Raw genomic sequence first — 22745 nt, forward strand, 5'->3', positions numbered from 1 at the left:
TCCAAAGTTTGACATCAAATAAATAACTGCTGATTGAATAAATGAGTATGAGAAAGAATGCTGTAAAATGCAGTTTATGGTAGCCCAAAATAAAGAAAAATCATTGTATTAAAACATTCTTTCCCTATGCCATCAAATAAAAACATAATTTTGAGAACTCATTTCAACCCAAGCCCACATATCTCAAAATGTAAAAATTCAAAGTCTTCTGAGATGACACAAATACATACTTAATGAATCTCATGGCCAAAACCATTATTAATTGCTACTTTGCTTTTCAAGTTTTCAGTTAAAGTAGACAATCATTAGCTAATGACAACATTCAGATAATATATATCCATGACACACAGAACATGAATTAATCACAATTGAACAATGTTACATCCAGATTAGAAATAAGGAAAAAGTATTCCCAGCAAAATCATACACTGACAAAGAATTCAAAGAAACTTATATAAATTCTTACCCTGGAAATGTAAACTGGTATTTTGGAACCTGCTTAGTTTTAAGTATTGGTTGGAAACAAGCACAAACCAGAAGTCTAGAGGGAGGGAGGGAGGGAGGAGAAACTGAAATTGTTGAGTAGGAGGTGAAGGAGAGTGGGTGGAAGCTGAAAGCGAGAAGAAGTATAAAGTGCATTCAGAAGAGGAAAACAGATTTGTGTCCTAGAATATACTTGTTCAAAGAAAGCCCATTTCCTATAATTATACTACTAGGATAGCTACTACTTTCTAGAAAGTTAGAAAATTTTCTAAGGGATTGTGTAACTTCACTGTAACACGTGAGACAAGTTCAGGAACATTGATTAGATTCTACTCACACATAAATTTTCCAAAGTTCAGCTTCTCACATATACTCTTGTACCTATCAAAAATGCTCCAATCACCATTATTCACATGATTTTTATACCTTCCTTCTATTTTGATAGCGCTGTCTCTATGGAAAAGGCTTTTGTTTGCCGTTTCATTTTCATTGTTCTAATGTATGCGGAGCTTGTTTTTCTGATGTTGGATTTTCATGCAATAATGAGTTCTGATAAAAATGAACCATCAACCCATTCATATATTGCTCCATATCACTTGAAAAAATTGACTAAAGTGTCAGGATGTGTAGTTTATCAAACTTTATCAGTATATTGAAATGAGATAACCTAGAATATAGCCGACATATTTACACACACATTGTGAAGAATTACTGTAATTAGCTATTTTTTTGAAAGACGCTTTAACGATACCCACATAAAGACAGCAGATTTTTTTATTATTATTTTGTTCCAGGTTTTTGCCATTTGGAGGCAATTAATTTTATTTGAGCTTTTATTTGTGCCAACATCCTCATAACACTTTATAAATACATGTGCTCTACCTGCAGCTTTTAATGAGGAGTGATTCTGCTCACAGCAGCCACCTCAGAACCCCAGTCCGAGGGATCGTGTTTGGCACACCACGCTGCTAAATTCTCCTATCATTGATGTGTGTGTTTTAAAGCTCTGCCTGTGGCTTTACTATTCATTATTAAAAGGGAAGCACTCTCAGAATTTCAATTGGTTTCCTCTGCCTGAATTCCAATTAAAACCTGTTTAATATAACAGTGGAAACGCATTCTGATTCATCATTTTGTTTATTACAGAATGTCTTGGTTCTAATAAGCCTGATTTTTATAAGCTAATACATTATTAGAGTGTTATTCAGTTCTGTAAAATTATGTCTAGTTAAGAGGAAAAAAATTTAGTCAAGCTATAGAAATTAGCTGTCCATCTAAGAAAAACTCCAGCACCAAGTCTACCCTTTGTCTTAATTGGAATTGTGTGAGGTAGCAGTGAGTTCTGAACTTGAGTCTAGACACTTGGAAAATACATTAACACTTGATTCTATGCTGAAGAAAGGAGATGATAAGAAGGATTTTGATAAGGAATCCCATAGGAGGGAAAAAAAACTAAATGTAGCAATTAAGAGATAAAATAATTAAGGAACCATAGAACAATTTTAGAAAAGTGCTGTTACTTCTGGATTTAAAAGGAAGATCAAGATGTTTTCAGGACAAATAAAAGAAACAAAATGTCTACCTGGTAAGAGTGAAACTGAAAACGTTATTGGAAATCTTTCATACTCATTAAAACAATATGGAAAATGAGAAATATATCCATGTAAAATATGTTAGCAAAAATGATATACCTGATATAATTGTGTTACATGCGTTAAGCAAATAAATTTTCAACTATCAAGAACAGTTATGTAAAAAATTTGTATTTTAAGTTTTTGTGAAAACTTCTACAATTATTCCATATAAAGATTAAATTTTCTAAATATAATTTAGGAAAATAATTATGTAATTGCCCAGTACATGAGTGTAATTAGCTACACAGAAAAAAAAAAAAAACACCAATGTAGGAAGCAACATACTTGTACTCATTCACTGTTAAATTAGATTTTGACAGAAAAACAGACATTAGAGAAAACCTCTGGATTTGTTCAGATATATTATAAGCACTGGATTTAGAAGACCCAAAGAGCAAGACTGTTTGCTCATAACAGAAAACTTGGGAGAAAACAGGTTTGGTGGAGGAAAACAGGTTTTGGAGCAGGAAAACGGACATTTTGTTTTAGCCATGTTACATTTGATCGGACATAATATACAGAATTCTGGGGAAATGTTGGAGTTGAAGACATGTGAGGGACTTAGCAATAGGAAACTGGAACTGAAAGCTCAGAACCTAGAGACACCTGGTCTCCCAGGATGCAGGGTAAGAGAATGGAGGGCAAGGGAGAAACAGCCGCTGCACGATGAGCTCAGGACAATCCCAGCCTTTGTTAACAGTGGAGGAAGAGCTGGCAAAAGAAACAGAGCAAACTAAAGAAGAATGGAGTCACACCCATACATACACAAAAACAGGACATAAGCAGGGCTTAAGAAAGAAGACATAGTTAAATCTGTTAAACGCTACTAAAACGTTATGGAAAGGGTAAAGCAAGAAAACACTGGATTTGGACCACGTAGCAGTGGAGGCTTGCCAAAGAGAGCATGTAGAGAGTTATGGGCACTGATGCCAAAACAGGATGATTTAAAGAAAGAATAATTAGGGAGAAAATGGAAACTGTGGGTACCAAAGCATATCTGAGTCACTGGCTTTGAAGGACAGTAGAAAAAAGGGGACTATGACTGGAGGGTGATGGAGATAAACTGGGGATTATTTGAGAGAGAGAATTCTGGAGAAACTAGATGATTCTAGAGTAATTTCTTTGCTAATGAGTATCTTCCAAGTCTAAAGGAAACATGATATAAAAAAGGAGTGGGTGAAGCAGTAGACACAGAAGCCAAACCTGCTCATTATGGAATATTTAACAGGTGAGTGTCTGTCCTAGTGACTAAGATGCCCATATGCCAGGATTCGAGCCCAAGCTGCAGCTCCCGACACCAGCTTCTTCCCGATAGGAAGTCCGCAGATGCTCGCTGGATTAGTTGAGTCCATGCCACCCGTGTAGGAGTCCTGCATGGCATTCTTGGCTTTTGGCTTTTACCTGGCCCAAACCCAGAGGATAAGAGAATTCTTGCTCTCATTAAAAAAAAAAAAATTAAGAAACGTAAGGATAGGTTAAAGATAGGTGATATTCTATCAAGATAACACTAACACACGGTCAGATGGTGCATAAATAATCATAAACCTTGATACCAGCTTTGATACCATGGATTTAGCCTATTCAAGTCTGAGCACTCAAAGCCTGCACAACAACCTGAAGTAGTAGATAGAAAGACCATGATTACATGAACATGGTCAAGACACGTGGCTCTGCAGACAGTCCTGGCTAACAGTTTCATCAGAACCCCCAGGAGAATTCATGAAAAACTGCATTCTTTGCACTGAAGTTTGCATTATTGGAGGAAAACAAAGTACAATTAATCTCAATATTTGTGTTCAAGGAAGATGCTCCTGTCTTTTATGCAAATCACAAGAAAATGATTTCTTTAGGAATTTGCAAAGAAAGATATTTGAATCAGGAGTCATAATCCCTTTCTCTGTCCTTTGCTTATTTTTCTAGTTTCCCTGGCTTCTAGAGTCTGGAGTGCATTTGTTATCTCATTAAAAGTTCCCCTTTGGTGTATAGATTTGGTTAGTTAAAATTTGGCCATAATGCTTTCTATAGTCCCACATTTGGAGCACGGTCCTATTGCAACTCAGAAATGTGATTGAAACTATATCCAGGTACTGGAAACTTGATGCAGGAAGAATTTCAGACACTGTCACATCACTGCCTCCCCCTCTTGTGTTCCACAGTGCTTATCTTACACAACCAAAATACTTTCTGTCTCAGCTTTTTCTATATAGCAACAGGAACCTATATAGCAACATGATGCCTAAAAGAAACTTCCTGTAACATTCAAAGGACCTAGTCTTAAAGTGAACATGCAAGGAAAAATGAAAAGCAGTGACGTAATACAGGAATAAAATTTATTTTTGCTATTCATTGCATCTTGCTTTCCTGTGTCCAACATTTTGGGATGTGACTTTTCCAGGCACTTTTAAATATCAAAGAGCATTCTCATCTTTCAGGTATTAAATATTTAAATCCATTTCAATAAAAGCCCAAGTCTTATCTATAATATAAAATGCTGGCAATAATATGGGACAATGGGAACTCTTATTCAGTGCTGGTGGGAATGTAATTGGTACAGTTGCTTTGGAAGACCTTTTGGCATTTTCTTTTTTTTTTATTTTTTATTTTATTTTATTTTTTTTTTATTTTTTGACAGGCAGAGTGGACAGTGAGAGAGAGAGACAGAGAGAAAGGTCTTCCTTTTGCCGTTGGTTCACCCTCCAATGGCCGCCGAGGCCGGCGCGCTGCGGCCGGCGCACCGCGCTGATCCGATGGCAGGAGCCAGGAGCCAGGTGCTTTTCCTGGTCTCCCATGGGGTGCAGGGCCCAAGCACCTGGGCCATCCTCCACTGCACTCCCTGGCCACAGCAGAGAGCTGGCCTGGAAGAGGGGCAACCGGGACAGAATCCGGCGCCCCAACCGGGACTAGAACCCGGTGTGCCGGCGCCGCAAGGCGGAGGATTAGCCTAGTGAGCCGCGGCGCCGGCCTTGGCATTTTCTTACAAAATTAAACATACTCTTAATACTTTTACCAGACAACCCAGAAATTGTGCTCACTGGTATTTATCAATGTGACATGAAAACCCATGTCCACACAAAATTCTGCATGTGGAGGCTTAACCAACTCTATTAATAGCTTTCATTGCTTGGAGACAGTCAGGACATCGTTTCAAGAGAATGGACACATAAACTGTGGTGCATTCAGACAGTGGAATGGTATTCAGCATTAAAAAAATGAGCTATCTAACCATGAAAAGACAATGAAAAACTTTAAATGCATATTGTCAGTAAAGAAAGTCACTTGGAAAGGGCAACATATCATATTATTCCATCTAGATGACACTGTAGAAGAAGCAAAACCATGGGGACAGTAAAAAGAGCAGTTGTCAGGGGTAGAGAGAGGGAGATTTTGATAGAGCACAGAGATTAGGCAATGAAATTATTCTATTTGATACTATGGTAGCGAATGTATATTACTATGTGGTTGCCAAAACTCAGAATGGATAAAACCAAGAGCAAAGTCAGGCTATAGATTCTGGGTGAAAACAGTGTGTTAATGTAGGCTCTACTACCAGTGAACATGCCACTCTTGTGTGGGATAATGATAGTTTATGAGGCTGGACGGGTAGGGAAAGTGATATATCAAAACTTTCTGTACTTACCATTCTACCCCAATCCTGATAAAACAGACCACACAAATGCAATTAAACTTTCCAAATAACTGTAAATTCACAAGCAGTTATAAGAAAAACATACAGAGAAAAGTGTGTTTCTTCTACAAGGTTAATGGTAATATCTTGCAAAATTATCATTCTGCATCACACCCAGAATATTGATGCTGATGCCGTGAAAATACAGAATGGTTCCACCATCAGGATCACAGATTGTTGAAGGTTAGGAGCTTTGTGGTAGATTAAAGTCCTTTTCATGCTGTTTCCACTTTTCTTGCACACCCACCACCCCTCCTTAACTGCTGTCAGCTACTAATCTGTTCTTTATTTCTAGTATCTTGGCACTTCTAGAACGTTAGTAGGGAGAATCTTACTACTGGGTTTAGCCTCCTGTGGTAAACTTTTTTTCCACTTATAGCAACGCTTGGGTTGCTGTGTATCTCAATCACCTGTTTCTTCTTATTGGTGAGAAATGTTCCCTGGTGTGGATGGATCACAGTTTGTTTAGCCATCGGCTTGTCAGGGAACATCTGGGTTGCCTCTAGTATGGGAATATTAAAAATAGCTGTGATAAATATTGTAAAAATCAAGGCTTTTCCCACTTACTGATTCTTGTTCCCTGACTCGGGTCTGACCCAGATGCAGAAACTGGCAGGGGACAGGGAGCCGTAGACAATTTCTACTTATTCTACAGCAAACCGCCCCCTCCCATTTTAGTAGCCATGGCTCCTGGGTGGGAGCAATTAGGGAGGGAACAAGATATTTTTAGGACACATTTTTGCAAGTCATATATGAGGAGTTTTCCAAAGGTTCATGGAAAATGTGCATTACAATAAAGCTAAGCACTGATTTCCAAAATTTTGCATTAAAATTAACTTATCCTTGACTTCCATTTTCCATGAACTTTCTGAAGTCCACTTGTCCTCTTATCATCTAGTGCTGACCATGCTGTGTGGTGGACAATGGGTTCCTCAGGGCAGGAGAACTCTCTGAAATTCTTCAGAGAATCTCCTGGATCCTTGCATTGAGTTTCCTTGATTCCATAAATTTATTCTCTGCTTCCTTCTTTTCAGACAGCACACAGAAGGCAGGTGCCGTAGGGAGGGTGACATTCTTAGAGTGTGCTGCCTCATGAAGGCTCTGTCCTTTCATGGTGAGTCAAGGCCAAGTTATCTATCTGGCTGCTATGGTTTGGATGTGGCCTGATTGCATCCCCCCGAGATCCCCGCATTTGGAAGCGTGGTCCTCAGTATGGTGGTGCTGAAGTGGTAGAACCTTTAGAGGCATGCCATTAGCGATGCTACTCTCAGAAGGGGCCATTCTGTCCTCCTGCGTCCCAAGTTAGTTCCTACATGAGTGAGACGCAATGCAGGGAGCAAGCCTGGCCCTGAATCTTCTAGTATTGCACTGTGACCCCTGCTTCCTGTGGCAAGGTCCCTTTCTGCTTCTGTCACACTGTTGTGACGCAGATGGGGGCCATCCATGTCACTCTGAACCTCCAGAACTGTGAGCTAGCTAAACCTCGTTTTGTGACAAAATACCCAGGTTCAGGTATTCTATTCCAGCAACACAAAAGGTTAATGACCTTGCTCAGGAACACGGGGAAAATTCATTTTCTGTATTAAAGGAAATTGGAAATCAAAGTACATGTGCTAATCTTGTCTCTTCTTCCTGTTAACAGAACCAGCTTTAAAGCAGTTTGCTTTTTTTCCTTGTTTGTGGTGAGAAATGACACACAACTGTGCACACCCTCGGCTCCGGGATCCACGTCAAGTCCCCTGAGTGATTCTTTGGAAGTCTGCTGACCGTAAGTTGGTCAGAGCTGTACAAACCCCCACAGGAAACTGAGAAGTCTGACTTGCTTCAGAGAAATCTCACTCGGAGAGTTTTGATTCTGATCCCAGGCTTATCTCACATGAAGGAGGGCTTGAGAGATAGGCTGGTGTTAGCACAATAGGTTTTGGAAACTTAATTTACAAATCCTGATTTCATCCTCTGAAATGTAGGGTACAGTGATGGGCAGCTATTATGCTGAACTTGAAGGTCTCGGCTAAAGATTCAGAGAAAAAAGATCTTCATTTAGTAAACTATTTCTGTATCATGCCTTATTTCATTTATCATATAAACTAAACATTTTAGCCAAATGTGATTTTTCACAAAATAGCACCCTTTTGAGGATGAGAAATCTGTCTTATATATTATATACAGTTTGTTCATGCTTAAGAAATGTTTCTCAACCATCGATTTCACTCGTATAATTAGTTAAAATATCTCATGATTCACTGATCAGTTAAAAAGAATTAAACACTTACCATGCTGAAGATATTGTTTAAAACAAAACCCACAAAAGGATTTGTTATTAAACAGATTGAATTTCCACATACAAAAATATAAAAATAATATAACTACTCCTGTAATTGTGTATTTATGTATTTTGACATATTTAAATGGTCAAACACAAGTGAAATATGCAAATAGCTGCTGTATTTAATTTTTTTAAAAGAAGATTTATTTCTTTATTTGAGAGGTAAAGTTACAGAAAGAGAGAGGAGAGACAGAAAGGTTTCCCATCCACTGGTCACTCTCCAAATGGTCTTAATGGCCAGATCTGGACTGATCCAAAGCCAGGAGCCAGAAGCTTCCTCTGGGTCTCCCACATGGGTTCAGGGGCCCAAGCACTTGCGCATCTTCCACTGCTTTCCCAGGCCATCACAGAGAGCTGGATCAGAAGAGGAGCAGCCAGGACATGAACTGGAATCCATATGGGATTCTGGCGCCACAAGCAGAGGCCTAGCCTACTATGCCACAGCATGAGCCCCTAATTTTCTCCTTTTGAACACTCTTTTTTTGTGATGGTTAAGAACTCACTTAAAAATATAAAAAATTAAATCAGAAATTGCCTGGATGTACTGTGTTAAAATTTGATATATTTCAAATACTGGAATTCTTATATGAAATAAAATCTACAAAATAAAATCTACAAAAATACACTGAAATTTCAATAGATGAGACACGAAATGTGAGTTTTTGCCTAAAAGAATTTTTCTGATTTTAATGAAATATTAATATGTTTGATTATACTACAAGTAATTTTTATGAGACAGTAAATAGAATTTGATCATTTTACCCAAATAAATATTTATTTTAAAATGAGAAAGGAATTTTTTAGCCTCCTGTAAATGAATTTTCAGAAAAAAGTCTTTAAAAAAAGGTCACATTTGATAACACAAATATAAGATAAATGATAGTTTTCCTCAGTAGCATTCCACACTGTTATACCTGGCAAATCATCTTTGTTGATCCTGATAATTGCAGTGAGAGAGGTCATGGGGGTAAGTTTACCTTTTGTTTACTAGAGTTCTTTATTCCTTGCACAATCAACAACTCTGTCCTCTATATGTCTTTCCTTCCATTCTTGTAAGCCATCTTCCTTACATTTTCACTTGATTTGAAAACCTATGCATCCTGTTTCTTATATTTAATGGCTCAGTGCTCTAAAACATCATTAAGACGGGAGACCTTGGACAAGGTGTGAATGCTATTTAAATACTACCTAAGGATTTTTTCACCACATTTCAGTGAAAAATCCCTAGAGGACTTCAAAATATTTGTGGCAAAATGAAATTTAAATGTGAGTTTATTTTGCTGCAAAAGTTTTTGAGATTCCAACATGATTTTCATAATATGCATTTCCACAGAGTATTTGAAGATGCTTCCCTCTATACAGTGAAAGAACATAGCAGCTACATACATGAAAGAAAACAACGGGGAAGAAAACACAATCATGGGGGGAGCTTTTCACACGTATCTCCCTGTGAATGACAAATCAAGAAGATCTAAATATATAAATATGGAGATTTGAGCAACAGAATCAACAAGTCTGTGTACATTTTGAAAATTCCTTGAAAAGATTCAGAATAGACACACTGTTCAAGCACACATAGAACAAGTATTTTAAAATGAATTTCAAAATGACCTGCTATACCTAATTAAATATATTTCTCATGGCAGGTATCACAAACACAGCACCCTTGATAGTGAAGAACGTTCAATGTAAAAACAGGAACTAAATATGAGAACATTTTATTGGAGCTCAGAGCAAGCAAGCAAGACCAGATTTAAAAACCAGTAAACCTGGGCCAGCACTGTGGCATAGCAGGGTAAGCCACTGTCTGCAGCTCTGGCATTCCCTAGGAGTGTTGGTCTGTGTCCAGGCTGCTCCACTTCATATCCAGCTCCCTGCAGATGCACCTGGGGAAAGCAGTGGCAGATGGCTCAAGTGCCTGGGTCCCAACTACCCATTTGAGAGACCCAGATGAAGCTCCTGAGTCTGCCTTGGCCCAGTCCTGACCACTGTGGTTATTTGGGGCAGTGAACCAATAGAAACTCTCTCTCTCTCCCTCTCTCTCGCTCGCTCTTTCTCACTGTGTGTGTGTGTGTCTCGCTCTCTCTGCAATTCTGACTTTCAAACAAATAAATCTTTAAAAACCAATAAACTGACAGGTATCAAAGGGAAAATACATGTATTAATACATAGTAACTTTCTATAGTTTGAATATATGAAGTTAGAAAAGCTGCCAGCTGTAAAAATAGAAACCGGTTGTATTTCTGTAGAGTAGCCATAAATATCTCGAAACTGAAATTTTAGTAAGATGACATTTGCCATGCATCAAAGTACATAAAGCACCTTGGAATAAATTTAACAAAAATGCTTAAGTTTTAAAAGGAGAAAAATAAATTGTTTTTAAGCACATTAATAAAGGCAGACATAAAAGAAGAGATATGCAGTGTTCATGGTTTGGGAAGCTAAATGATAAATATGTAAATGATAAATATGTAAATTTCCCCCAAACAGATCAAATACTCAGTGTGATCATAATCAGATTCTCACCAGCTATTTATTCTCCTTTTTTCATTTGATTATTTCTGTATTTGGAATTCGATGAGCTTATCAGAAATCGTATATGAAAGTACTAAAGTTCAAGAACAGATGTGAGGGCCGGCACCGCGGCTCACTAGGCTAATCCTCCACCTGCGGTGCCAGCACACCGGGTTCTAGTCCTGATCGGGGCGCCGGATTCTGTCCCGGTTGCCCCTCTTCCAGGCCAGCTCTCTGCTGTGGCCCGGGAGTGCAGTGGAGGATGGCCCAAGTGCTTGGGCCCTGCACCCCATGGGAGACCAGGAGAAGCACCTGGCTCCTGCCTTCGGATCAGCGCAGTGCGCCGGCCACGGCGGCCATTGGAGGGTGAACTGACAGAAAAGGAAGACCTTTCTCTCTGTCTCTCTCTCTCACTGTCCACCTGCCTGTCAAAAAAAAAAAAAAAAAGTATTGACTGGTTATTTTCTCATTTGCACCCTTACAACAGTTCTCTGGTCTTCTCTACTCATTTGGTTTCCTGGGAACAACGACATTAGGGACCATAGTAAGTGGCTTTCCTGCCATCTGGCTTCAACCAAAGCCCAGGTGGTAATGCAAAGGCAGGAGGAGAGAAAGCCCTACTGGCGCTTCCCTCTCAGCCTTGCCTCTGCCTCTCTGAAGCCAACCACAGTGCTTACAGATGCCCCCCTTTCCTTTACTCAAGACAATAGCAGGCTCCTTCACATTAGAGGTGACAACGACTTTACACAAACTGCTGAAAACTGTGTGCCTAAGCTTTCATTAACTCTGTTTACACCTCCTGTAAAAAGTCTCTTAATTAAACCCTTCCACAAATCTGCACTCTGGCTGCTGACAGCTCTAAGCCTCTCAGCTCCCTCTTCCCTTGTGTCCCTTGTCTGGGAAAGTTGATAAGAAAGTCTGGGCACTCCCCTCCTTTGCTGCTGGAATGAATTCAAACCACACAAGCCCTGCCAGTGAGTGCAGCGCCCCTGGCCAAATAATAAATAAAATCCCAAGCATGATAAAAAAAAAAAAAAAAAAGTTGGTGTCCTCTCCCTACTTTCTCATTTCAGACCTGTTGGGAGGCCTGTCCTTTCTCCCCACACACACCACCACACCAAGCATATCTGTGTGTATCCTATGTGTGGGGAGCAATCCGGACTAGACTGAGTTACTGGAATTAAGACTTATTCTATGCATCTGCTCTCCCACAATATGGCGCTGGGAGAGAAGTAAACAGCTTCTGCACAGCTGCCTCCAGTTCAACCAATAAACTGTAGGACTTGCTCCTGATTGGAGGAGAGCAGCGTACTCGGCGTGTGGGCAGCCCAGTTGGGATTGGCAGAGAAGGACTATAAAGGAGGAGAGAGACGGCATGCACCAGGAACATCTAAGGGGAACATCTGAGGGAACACCTGTGCAGCCCCCGAGAGAAAGCCGGCCGGCGGTGTGCCGCTCCCCCGCGGAAGTGGGGAATGTGGCCAGGGGGAACTGCCCTTCCACGGAGGTGGAAGGGATAGTAGCCAACCCGGGAAGAACCAGCAGCAAACCCGGGGAGGGCCGAGCAGACGAAAGAACAGCGCAGGGTCCTGTGTTGCTCCTCCACGAAGAAGGGGAGCGACCTAATGGTGCCGTCACTCGGATATGAAGCCTAGGCAGGGTCCTGTGTCGTTCCCCCACGAAGAGGGGGAGCGACACTATGTATGTGGTATCACCACTCTCAACTTCTCAACCAAAGCATGTGTTGGGCTGGCCAACTCTCCAAGGCTATCACAATGACTGGCGCTATGAGCAGGATGCCCAGGTAAAAGCCTCTCGTAAAGCGTTAGCTGATCTAAGTCACAAATATCTACATTTGTCCTTTATGGAGGGGAGGATGGGATCACAGCCCTCCTTAAAGTAGTCAGAGGTCATTTGTCTCAGCGTACACCTATGTATGTGTCTTTTTTTTTTTTTTTGACAGGCAGAGTGGACAGTGAGAGAGACAGAGAGAAAGGTCTTCTTTTGCCGTTGGTTCACCCTCCAATGGCTGCTTGATCTGAAGGCAGGAGCCAGGTGCTTCCTCCTGGTCTCCCGTGGGGTGCAGGGCCCAAGCACTTGGGCCATCCTGCACTGCACTCCTGGCCACAGCAGAGAGCTGCCCTGGAAGAGGGGCAACTGGGACAGAATCCGGCGCCCCGACCGGGACTAGAACCCGGTGTGCCAGCACTGCAGGCAGAGGATTAGCCTAGTGAGCCGCGGCACTGGCCGCTATGTATGTGTCTTAAAGATGAAATTGTGACTCATGTCATGCTCAGGGGGAAAGACTGTGATCAGTTGGTTGTACATCTCAAGCAGGCATTGATCCCAGATCCATACAGCACTGAAGGGAAAGACCGCCTGTGGGACACGCAGAACCATCAATTGTTCACTTATTCACTTATGAACAAGAAGTCATTACGCAGGTAATGAAGAGAGGGAGGGAGAGACAGAAGAATGCGAACAAGAACAGAGGCAAATAAAGCAGCCATTATGTGGTTTCCTGAGGTCCTCGCTTCTAAGAGCAGCTGTCGCCACGGATCCCTAAATATCTCATCAGCTGCTTCTATGCCTCTGCTGCAACCAAGACCCCGCTCTTCTCAGTACAAGGAGAACCACGCCCGGCACCTCTGGGTCCAGCAAAGAGGCTGGTCCAAACCAAACCATATACAGGGTCACGGAACTCTGTAAAGCAACCTTTTCTACAGAGGAGTGGAAACTCGGTAAAGAGCTGATGCTTGCTGAAAAGCTGATTCATAGATACAAGCACGGCACAGTGATCCTCGAACCTAAAATCTATCCAATGTAAAAATGAAAGTTTTAATACAAAAAATGATATAGATTCTAAATAAAGGGGAGAAAGCAAAAGGAAAGAAAGAAATATGAAACAAAGTTCCACTATGTGACTCAACGAGAAATCTGCATTTTATTACAAGAATGTTTATAATCAACTGTTAAAAGGACACTGACAGATTTCCCCCCCTCTAAAGTACGTTGTAAATTTACTATCACAGCATCTGCTGCAGCATACCAACTGGACTTAACGCTGAGGCTGAAATGACAATCATGTCTGGGACCCCAGAAATTTAAATGAATTATAATCTGATGATCATCTCATAATGAACCTATACTCTGCGGAGAATTACAACACATAAAACAGAGGACAGACAGGTATGCCTCACCTGAACTGTCCCCTTGTCTGAGCTTCCCATAGTCCTATCACATATGGCTCTTAACTGCCCAGAGTGGATATGAGCACTCTGGCTCAATGAGAAATAAAATGAGATAAATTAAGTTTTTGGCTTTATAAATTAGAATGACAAAATGAGATCCAAAGATACTTCCCTACATTAGGTAATACACCCAGTGTCACTAAAGCAGAGCTTTCAAAGATTATTTAGGCCTTCTATGATAGGATGTAGAGACGTATTTATACCCCACTGCCTCTTCTTTACTTGAGAATCCATTATGGCATGTTCTTGAACTTGGAAACACTTAAAGATGCTTCATGATTGGTGGTAGAAATCTTAACACAGTTACCCTATCTATTCCACCCTACCTCCAATGTTATAGAAATTGCTGACAGATTCCAGCAAGAGTTTTGCTGGCGAGGCTGTTCTGTGGAATGTCTCTCTCAGCTTCAGGTTGCTTTCACCCTGCAGGGTTACAACACACCAATTTTTATTGGGTACCTCACCAGCGTGTCACTGCCCACAGCCTTTGCAGGCGAGATGCGAGCCACAACCACTTCGCTCCAGCAGCACAGGTGCAATACCACACTGATGACTTCTTCTAAGAACACTAACTTGTTGCACTCATTCAAATGCACACTCACAAAGAAGCACCAAGGAGGGGATAAGCCCTTGGGCCTTATGCACTGTGCGAGGCCCGATATCCAGATTATATTTCATAAAATCATTTGGTAAACAGATGGTCAACTCCATCCTGACAGCATGGATAAACAGTTAACAACCCTCTCCTCATCCACAATGTTAAAACACCACCCGCTCCCATTTTTTAAGCCTTTTTGTTTTTTAAGAAAACATGTTCCTTATCACTTTTTGCATCAGCTCTCCCTGGATGCAAACAAAACACTGCAGAATCTCTCTACATAGCAACAGAAGACAATGCCACTAGTGCCCCTCAGAGACTCCTTCACATTCAAGGCATGACAGCCTGCTTACAGGATTCTTAGAGAATCCAGTTACCCATCTTATGCCCAGAAGTTGCCCATAAGCTTTTTATGGAAAAAAAAAAAAAAAAAAAAAAGCTGTGCTCATGAATCCTGTACCTTATGTTCTTCTGGCATAAGACGACATCAAGGTCCTGAGATCGTGACCCTCCATACCCAACTGTCGATTAGGTCTTGAGTCAAGCAGGCAGCACCCTGTGTGCTCAGCATGGCTCCCAGGCATCCTTGAGACAGAATGCAGTCAAAGCCAGCCTTTTGCATGGCTCATCACCACGAGGGGCTGGCCTCGCTGTCCTCAGCTCCTTGACAGATGCCATGGTTCTAGAGAAGGTCATTCCTCTCCTGGATCATTCAGCCACCTGGGAAACAGCTTGGTCATCTGCCTGGACAGCCCTCGGGGCAGTCTGCTCACTTTAGGATGAAATTGCCACCGCACACACGGTGGAGCTTGCTGAGTGACTGCTGCTTTTTCCCCTTGACAAGGATGTCCCTGAAAGACAGTACCTAAGACTCAGCACAATCAACCAAACTCTAGATGGAAATCTTAGCGCTGGACGCCCTCCAACCCTCGCCCTTCTCTGCACATGGTTGGAGCAGTTTCTTCATTTATCTCAAGGATGAATCAAAGTAACATGTCGCTGCACACAGGCGGAACACAACAGGAAGAGTCGCCGTACCTACTTCTTTGTTCCACACACTTGATGGTGACCATATCACTCATTTCACTGCTCGAAAGATGCCAGGCTAGGCTCTTGAGCAAACCATTCAACAGAAATTCCATGCAGTTTTGAGGCCTAAGGCTGCAGGCCTCTTAATTAAACATATCGGCTAATTTAAATATATGACTTAGGGTTGAGATTTTTCATGTCAGGTCACCATCAACTAGGGAGTTTTCTACATCCATGACCATGGTGTGATGCTAGGTTCACATAGTTTGGAGTCTGGCAGTAGAAGTGGCCTAATTTTCTAGCAATTCCAGTCCAATCAAGAGAAAAGCAAACACGAAAGAGGTTCTGACCACAGTGAAGAAGATATGGTTTGGCCTCCCTGGAGAGCAGAGTCGCTCTTGGGTTGGTCGGTCTGGTGAAGGCTGGTCTGGAGTTGTGTAAGTAACAGGTCACTGTCTACAGTGCATGTGGGGGAGAAGGTCAGACTGCAGGTGGTGGCATGGGGGTGCTGTCAGAGTCCGATCCTGGTGGGCGCAGGAGGCCTTTGGAGCACGCAGGTTACCCGGAGGCTTGCAGAATGACAGGAGAGCACATGGATCATCACACAAGGACTTCAGATTCTGAGTCAAGAGTACTGCCCCCAAAGCAATCTCCCAGCCCAGGCTGCAGAGGCACAGTGTCCAGAATTCACAGCTGGGGCAGGCCATGATGTCTGTCCTCGTGCTCGCCACACTCAGTCCCTCCAGCACTGGACACAGCGAAAGAGGTGCTTTCTCCTGAGAACAAATCCGTGCAGTGAGCTCCCCCAAGGAAGCTCCATATCCTGCTCCCTTCAGAGCAGAAATACCTAAAATAATTAATCTGTTTACTACAGATATCCACAGAAGAGTGGACTGGGGCTGAAACTGATAACTGACATACAGGCTATCCGACTCTTCAGGGATGAGAGGGGCCAGGTCAGACAGCTCCCATCCCCTAAGAAATATGTGACCTCATTGATCAGAGATTCTTGCTCAAGGAGAGGAGAAACTAAAGTACATAGTCAAGAAGAGAAACGATGACTAGCAGGATGACACGACTGCCTACAAGGTTAGTGACTGACCATATTCTGACCTACTGCCTTTACGTTAAGAGCCCCCCCACACACACAAAATTATTTAAGAATCATTGGCAGACATCATGAAAGTCAAGTGGATTCAAGTGGCCAGGAGGCCAGTGGCAGTGGATACTAGAGTGCTTAGCAAAATCCAGCCCCTCCCTTCTCCAGGACTAAAGTGTTCATTTCCCAGGCGCTTTGAGCATTAGTGATTGCTGCCTCACAGCTGGTCACCCTCTGGAGTGTCCTCTCAACTGAAGAAAGTCACTTCAGCTCAATGTCGTGTCCCATTCTCAGAAGCAGCTCAGGTCTAGGGACTTCTGATGAATATTAAGGTCCAGCTTGCCTTGCAAATTTTGGATAACCCTGGTGGTTGACCAAGATGCAGATGTTCCCCCAAATATTGAGGCCTCTGCTGTGACTTCATTGCAACCTAACACCTCCCTGGATTCTATCTGCACAAGTGTGTTGCACAAGTTCTATGCAGAAGATTTCTGCAAGCTTACCCCTGTTTCAGAGTCCACTTCCTAGGAAATCCATCCGGCAGAGCAACCAAACCCTGGTAAATTATACTTTCTCATAGAATCCTACAGTTGATTCATGCATATCTCCAAAATAGCAGTTGTAGAACTCAAAATTATTACACAATGATGTTGTCTCTCAGATAGTCTCTGAATCAAAAAAAAAAAAAATAGAAGAAAACGCTGTGGAAACTCTGTGTTCACATTACTTATTAAAAACATCAAGTGTTACACATTGGAGGATAAGGAGACTATTGCGAATGAAACACTGTAAATGGACAAATAGCCAGCATGTGTCAGAAAAAAAAAAAGTGTTTAACGTCCAGCATATCTGTTCCCTGAGAAGAAACATTTCCTAGTGAAGAACTGATGAACTTTCTGTCCATTCATAAGTACTAGTAAAGACCCTGCTAATGATATGTTCCTAAACTGCTGTTTCTTTCTATTTATAATCCTTATATGTAGGCCTCTTATTAAATAATGCTTAAAAAGTTACATTGAAATAAAATATAATTTAAGTTCCAAGTTTTAAGGCATGATCTACCATAGAAGGTGTATTTTAGAAAGCATCTTTATTTTTATTATTCTTAATATTAAACTGACATTTTACATATGCATTCATCATGAAATGACTACATAAAACAAATTAACATACTCATTTTGCTTTCTAAAAATATTTTCAGAATTGTCAGCAGCACACAATTTTAAAAATTTTGTCTCCACAAATTTCATGAATTCACACTCCTTTTCGTAGGAATTCCTTCCCTGAAATTCCCCAGGAAATGCTACAATCAATAATTAAGTAAACATAGCCTACGAAATAAGGCAATACATATATACAGAATCACTGGCGTTGAGTAAAACTGCATGATTTCCACTTCCTACCAGCTCAAAGAGTCCTGGGGATCCATCTCAACTCTCCCAGTCATGGGGCAAGAGGGGATATGCGGGATTGAAAATCATCAGCAGTCAAACCTCAGAAACATTCATACACATTGATATTCCCCTCCCCCAGATAAAAGTTCTCACCAATCTTACCATACTGAAACCCATGCTTTGTAGTCACATCGTGCTCTAACACACTGGCATGGGTAATGAACGGCTCCTTTATTTATTTATCTATTTTCAAATCAAAATCCACCATTCCAGCAACAGACCTTTCTAAAATCTCAATTTTACCCAAATCAATTTTGTTTTTTTAATGGGAAATTATTGTATACTGCAATTTTCTCAGTAGCAGCTTATTAGTTTAAAAATACAGTTAACATTCAACTTCTAAGAAAAATTCCATAGAACGACACTTGCATATATTTTTCTAGAAAAACAGCATCCTGATGAAAGAGAAACTAAGGTTTAAACATTATTGAAACCTGAAGCACTACCCTACAATCCAATAGTTCAAAATAAATAACCTAAAGATTTATCTGACTTCAACACATTCATGCAAGAGAATGTCAGAGAATATCAGACTCAAAGAAGGCATATTTCTGGTTATTGATAGAAGACGATGAGTTTACCATCAAGACTTTAATTCCTTTCTGTGATTCTATACAGATGTGCCCAACCCAATTTAGAGTTCAGTGCACACAGCATGCAAGTACCTTCGAAGCATCAAATTCCAAATCACTTTTGGATTTCATACCTGTCAACACCCTTATTTGGAGCTTGATGAGAAATATGATGATTTTACATCTGAAAAATAATTCACCTAAGTTATCTTCAAGATGCTTTTATTTGTTAGGAAGAAGAAAAAAACCTTTCTATTTAGAACTTTTTCATAAATAATTATTGACTTAGGATAGAAGCAAATTAACGTTTACTTGCTGCTTCTGAATTATGCCTCCCATTAAATTAGTCCCATATGACTTAGCAATGGTATCAGTGATAAGATTTAACTTGGCATTATACTTTTATACATATGAATTAAGGTAACTATCTCTTAGATATTACCATGCAAAGTATGCCTCCCAAAGTGAAATCACCCATTTCAAAGCTAACTGATGAGAGTTCTTTGAAAGAAGCCAAGGAAAGAGAAAGTTCTTCACAGCATGGCAACTTCCCCTCCCCTCACTGAAATTTTCTCTTCTCTCCTTTTCCTTCTCTACACTTTCTCAGCACCTAGCACATTGGCTTTAACATCATTAGAACTCAACAAATACCAATAAACCATGAACGAGTAATGGATATTCACAAACAAGAAAAGTAAGTAAAGAGTTCAGCCTTTCTCACTTACTGAAGTAAGAAAGAATCCAATCCAGAGAAACCACCAACTCCCTGGCTCATCTTCACCCATTGGAGGTCTGGTGATCATCACCCACTGAAGTGAACCTGGAACAAAAGGTTCCTTGAGTTTTATGCACAGTGATATAGGGATGTGAGTTGGGGAGGTGTGACACAGGAAGGTCTAGGGGTGGGAAAGTTCCTAGAACTGAGTCACGAAGTCAAAGTGGGGAAAATTGCCTATCCTGTAATGAGGGCTGGGCAGAGGCATCAGAAGAGGAGTGTCTGGGCCTGTGGTAAAGACACCTGGGCGAAATGAGCCTTCGGTGCAGCAGGTAAGACACCACTTGGGATGTAGTTATCGCACATCAGAATCCCAGGCTTCTAGTCTCACCCCTGCTTCCAATTCCAGCTTCCTGCTAAGGCACACTCTGAGAGACAGAAGGTGATGGTTCAGTACTTGTTGGGGTCCCTGCCACCCATAGGAAAGACCTGGACTTAGTTTCCAGTACCTACTTTTAGACCTAGTCCAGACCCTGGCATTATAAGCTTTTGGGGAGTGAACCAGCGGATACTCTTCTCCCTGACTTTCAAATGGTAGGTAGGTAGGTAGATAGATGTAGAGATATTAGATATAGATATTTATATTTATCTGTCTGTCTACAAAGAAAGACAGAGACCAACCGACCTAGAGCTGAAGGTGCTAGGCTAGGAATGAAGAGCCAGAGCAGGTGGGTTGACTGACCACTGAGTATGTGCCCACACGCCCAGCAGGAATGCCATACATTAGCTGCACACCAGCTCTCTGTGAGGCTAACAGGAAAAGCCTTTGTCATTGCCCAGGAAAACCAGCCTGAAAAAACACAGGTGGATTTTTCACCAGGAGATTGACTCCTCAAACGGCTAATATTTTCCTGATGCTGGTATACCTCAATATACTTACAAAAAAAAAAAAAAAAAACAAACCTATAGTTATCAGTATGTTGCGGGGAATGAAAAGCTGCAAGCTCTCATCTAAGAGTGAGAGGTTTTAGAAAATGGTTGAGAGCACTTACTAAACTTTCCTAACATTGCGACTCAGCTGCTAGGTGTGTGTCTCATGGAATAGCATCTGCTAGTGTTTCCAAAGGTAGGCTATAGAGGATTCTGGTAGCATTATTCAGAAAAGCACAAACCTGAATGTAGCCCAGATGTTTATGCTGTAATAAACTATATAAATAAATAGTTATAAATGCATATTCAACAGGCTAATCTAATGACTGGCCTACTATGACATACAAAGATATTGGGATATGAATCTCAAAGTATTTAGTCAAAATGCAAGATGTAAAACAACAATATTCATATGACCCTCTTCATTACTTTATTCAGTGTTTTTAAAAGCAAAATACTGTGATCTGAAATGTTTAGCTTTGGGGAATATGAAGGGTGGTAATGGAGAGAAGGAAGAGAGATGTCTTCTGATGCGTTTACCTACATGATGGTTACACAGCTGAGTTCCCTCTGATTATCCACTGAACTGTAAATTTATATTCTGTGCACTTTTCCTGTATATGTAATTATATGTGAATTAAAAATGTTCAAGTATATCACAAATTGCAGCATATTATAAGTTTTCATAGCAACTGATACTAAAAATGGCTAAGTTGTCCAGCTAAGAGATAGACAATACAGAGGTAGTAACAGAAATTATTAATAAGGAGGGGGAAGCACCAAAATGGCAACAAAGAAGGGAAATTTGAAGGCAATCACAGCAACAGTTGCCTTTGGGCAGAGTGGGTATTTGCTGATTGAGAGTAGAAAGGAAAGGAAAAATAATCCTATAATTGGATTATTATATATTATATATTATAACATATGGGAATTTTGTGATTTTAGAAGCATCTTAATTTCATAACTTATTAACAATTCTTTTAGCAAACAGAAAAATCACCCAATAAAAATAAGATTTTAAACTATAGTTACTATGTAAAAGAAAAAAATACAGAATGTGGGTAACTTACCCATTATGTTATTTTGTGTCTTTGAGGAATCAAGCATTTAAGATAGTCCTGATGAATACATGATATGCAAAATTTAAAATACAAGGCATATTCTTTATCAACAGATGCATTTTAATGTAAAAATACATTTGGTAGTGAAATCCTTTATATATAACCTGCTATTGGCCAGTAAGTATAAGGGGATGGAAAAGACAGTCCAAAAAGGACACTTGGATATTCTTTTTCCTGATTTCTTAAAGGCCCTTCTTCCAAATCACAGCATCTGGAAAAGAACTTTTACATGGGAAACAAAATGCACAGTCTACCATTTTACTTGGAATCATGCTTCACTCTGAGACAGACTGACTGTCAAACTGAGAAAATAGGGAACAGAAAACCGCTCAATGGAACGTTAACCTAATCATGGGTACTCTGAGTGGCAAAACTTTAGGGCACAAAGGTTCTTTGATTCCAAAAGCTTTATACTGGCTCCTTACTTGGATTGCCTGGTGACTGAAAGAACGTAAACTGTAATCTCTTGAATAACAACCACACATTTCAACAAAAGGAATAACCTCAAGAATCATTCAAGGAAGAGGTAATAAAATAGCACTTGAAAGGATCAAGAGCCTTCAGTTCTTTCTGGAATGTCTCATCCCACATGCCCTCATTAGCAATAAGGCCAGTAAGGAAAGGCTATTAAATGGTGCAATCTGGCTCTTTTTTCTCTGATGGATGAACTGTAGAGAAATCATGCTGAAATTTGTAGGCTCATAATGTGCTGTGGAAAAGGTGTGGGGATAGTTATTTGTCACACATTTGTCATGGAAGAGTTATTCTTTTAAGATCCACTTAGTTTATAATTGCAACCACATTTAGCTGAATTCCTGTGGAGCAAGCACTGACAACTGAAATCAGTCAGCACTTTTCAAGAGGAAGTAACTCCTTGGCCATCGGGCCATTTAACACTTGAGGATTTATGGCTACCAAATAGGACCCTGGTGTCCCAAAAGAACCAAAACAGAATCCACTGGAAGGAAACTTAACAGGATAAATAACTCTCTACCTTTAAAAAATGCATGCTTGTCAATTTGTGTGATAAAACTATGAAAGAAAATAAATTTTCTGAAAAATAGCACATTTCCAACTTTTAATATGAACATGTTTTCTTGGTTCTAGGAAGAATCTTATGATTTCTGTTTTCTGATTGCTTTGTTAAAATTAAAACTTCACTACATTTTAACCCAAGTGAAAAATATGAGAGTACTAAATATATGTGCCCTAGAGTGATTCATGAACAATTTTCCAGCATATGTGGAAATCAGATACTTCATGTGTTCACACTGGACTCTGTGTTACTGGAAGTCTTAGAGTCGAGATCTGCTTAAGTAGATCCATAAATCATG

General features: G+C 40.5%; 1 long non-coding RNA gene across 1 annotated transcript in view; it reads right to left on the reverse strand.

Annotated features, from left to right (window-relative positions):
- The window catches only part of LOC127483414 (uncharacterized), a 133658-nt gene that overhangs the window by 99795 nt on the left and 11118 nt on the right, over positions 1–22745 (reverse strand). Inside the window, exon 2 of the long non-coding RNA XR_007909584.2 lies at positions 19371–19465. This is a non-coding gene — a long non-coding RNA (uncharacterized lncRNA). The remainder of the gene's footprint in view (positions 1–19370; positions 19466–22745) is intronic.

The sequence above is a fragment of the Oryctolagus cuniculus genome, chromosome 13 (genome assembly GCF_964237555.1).
Source record: "Oryctolagus cuniculus chromosome 13, mOryCun1.1, whole genome shotgun sequence".
NCBI classification, from domain to species: domain Eukaryota; kingdom Metazoa; phylum Chordata; class Mammalia; order Lagomorpha; family Leporidae; genus Oryctolagus; species Oryctolagus cuniculus.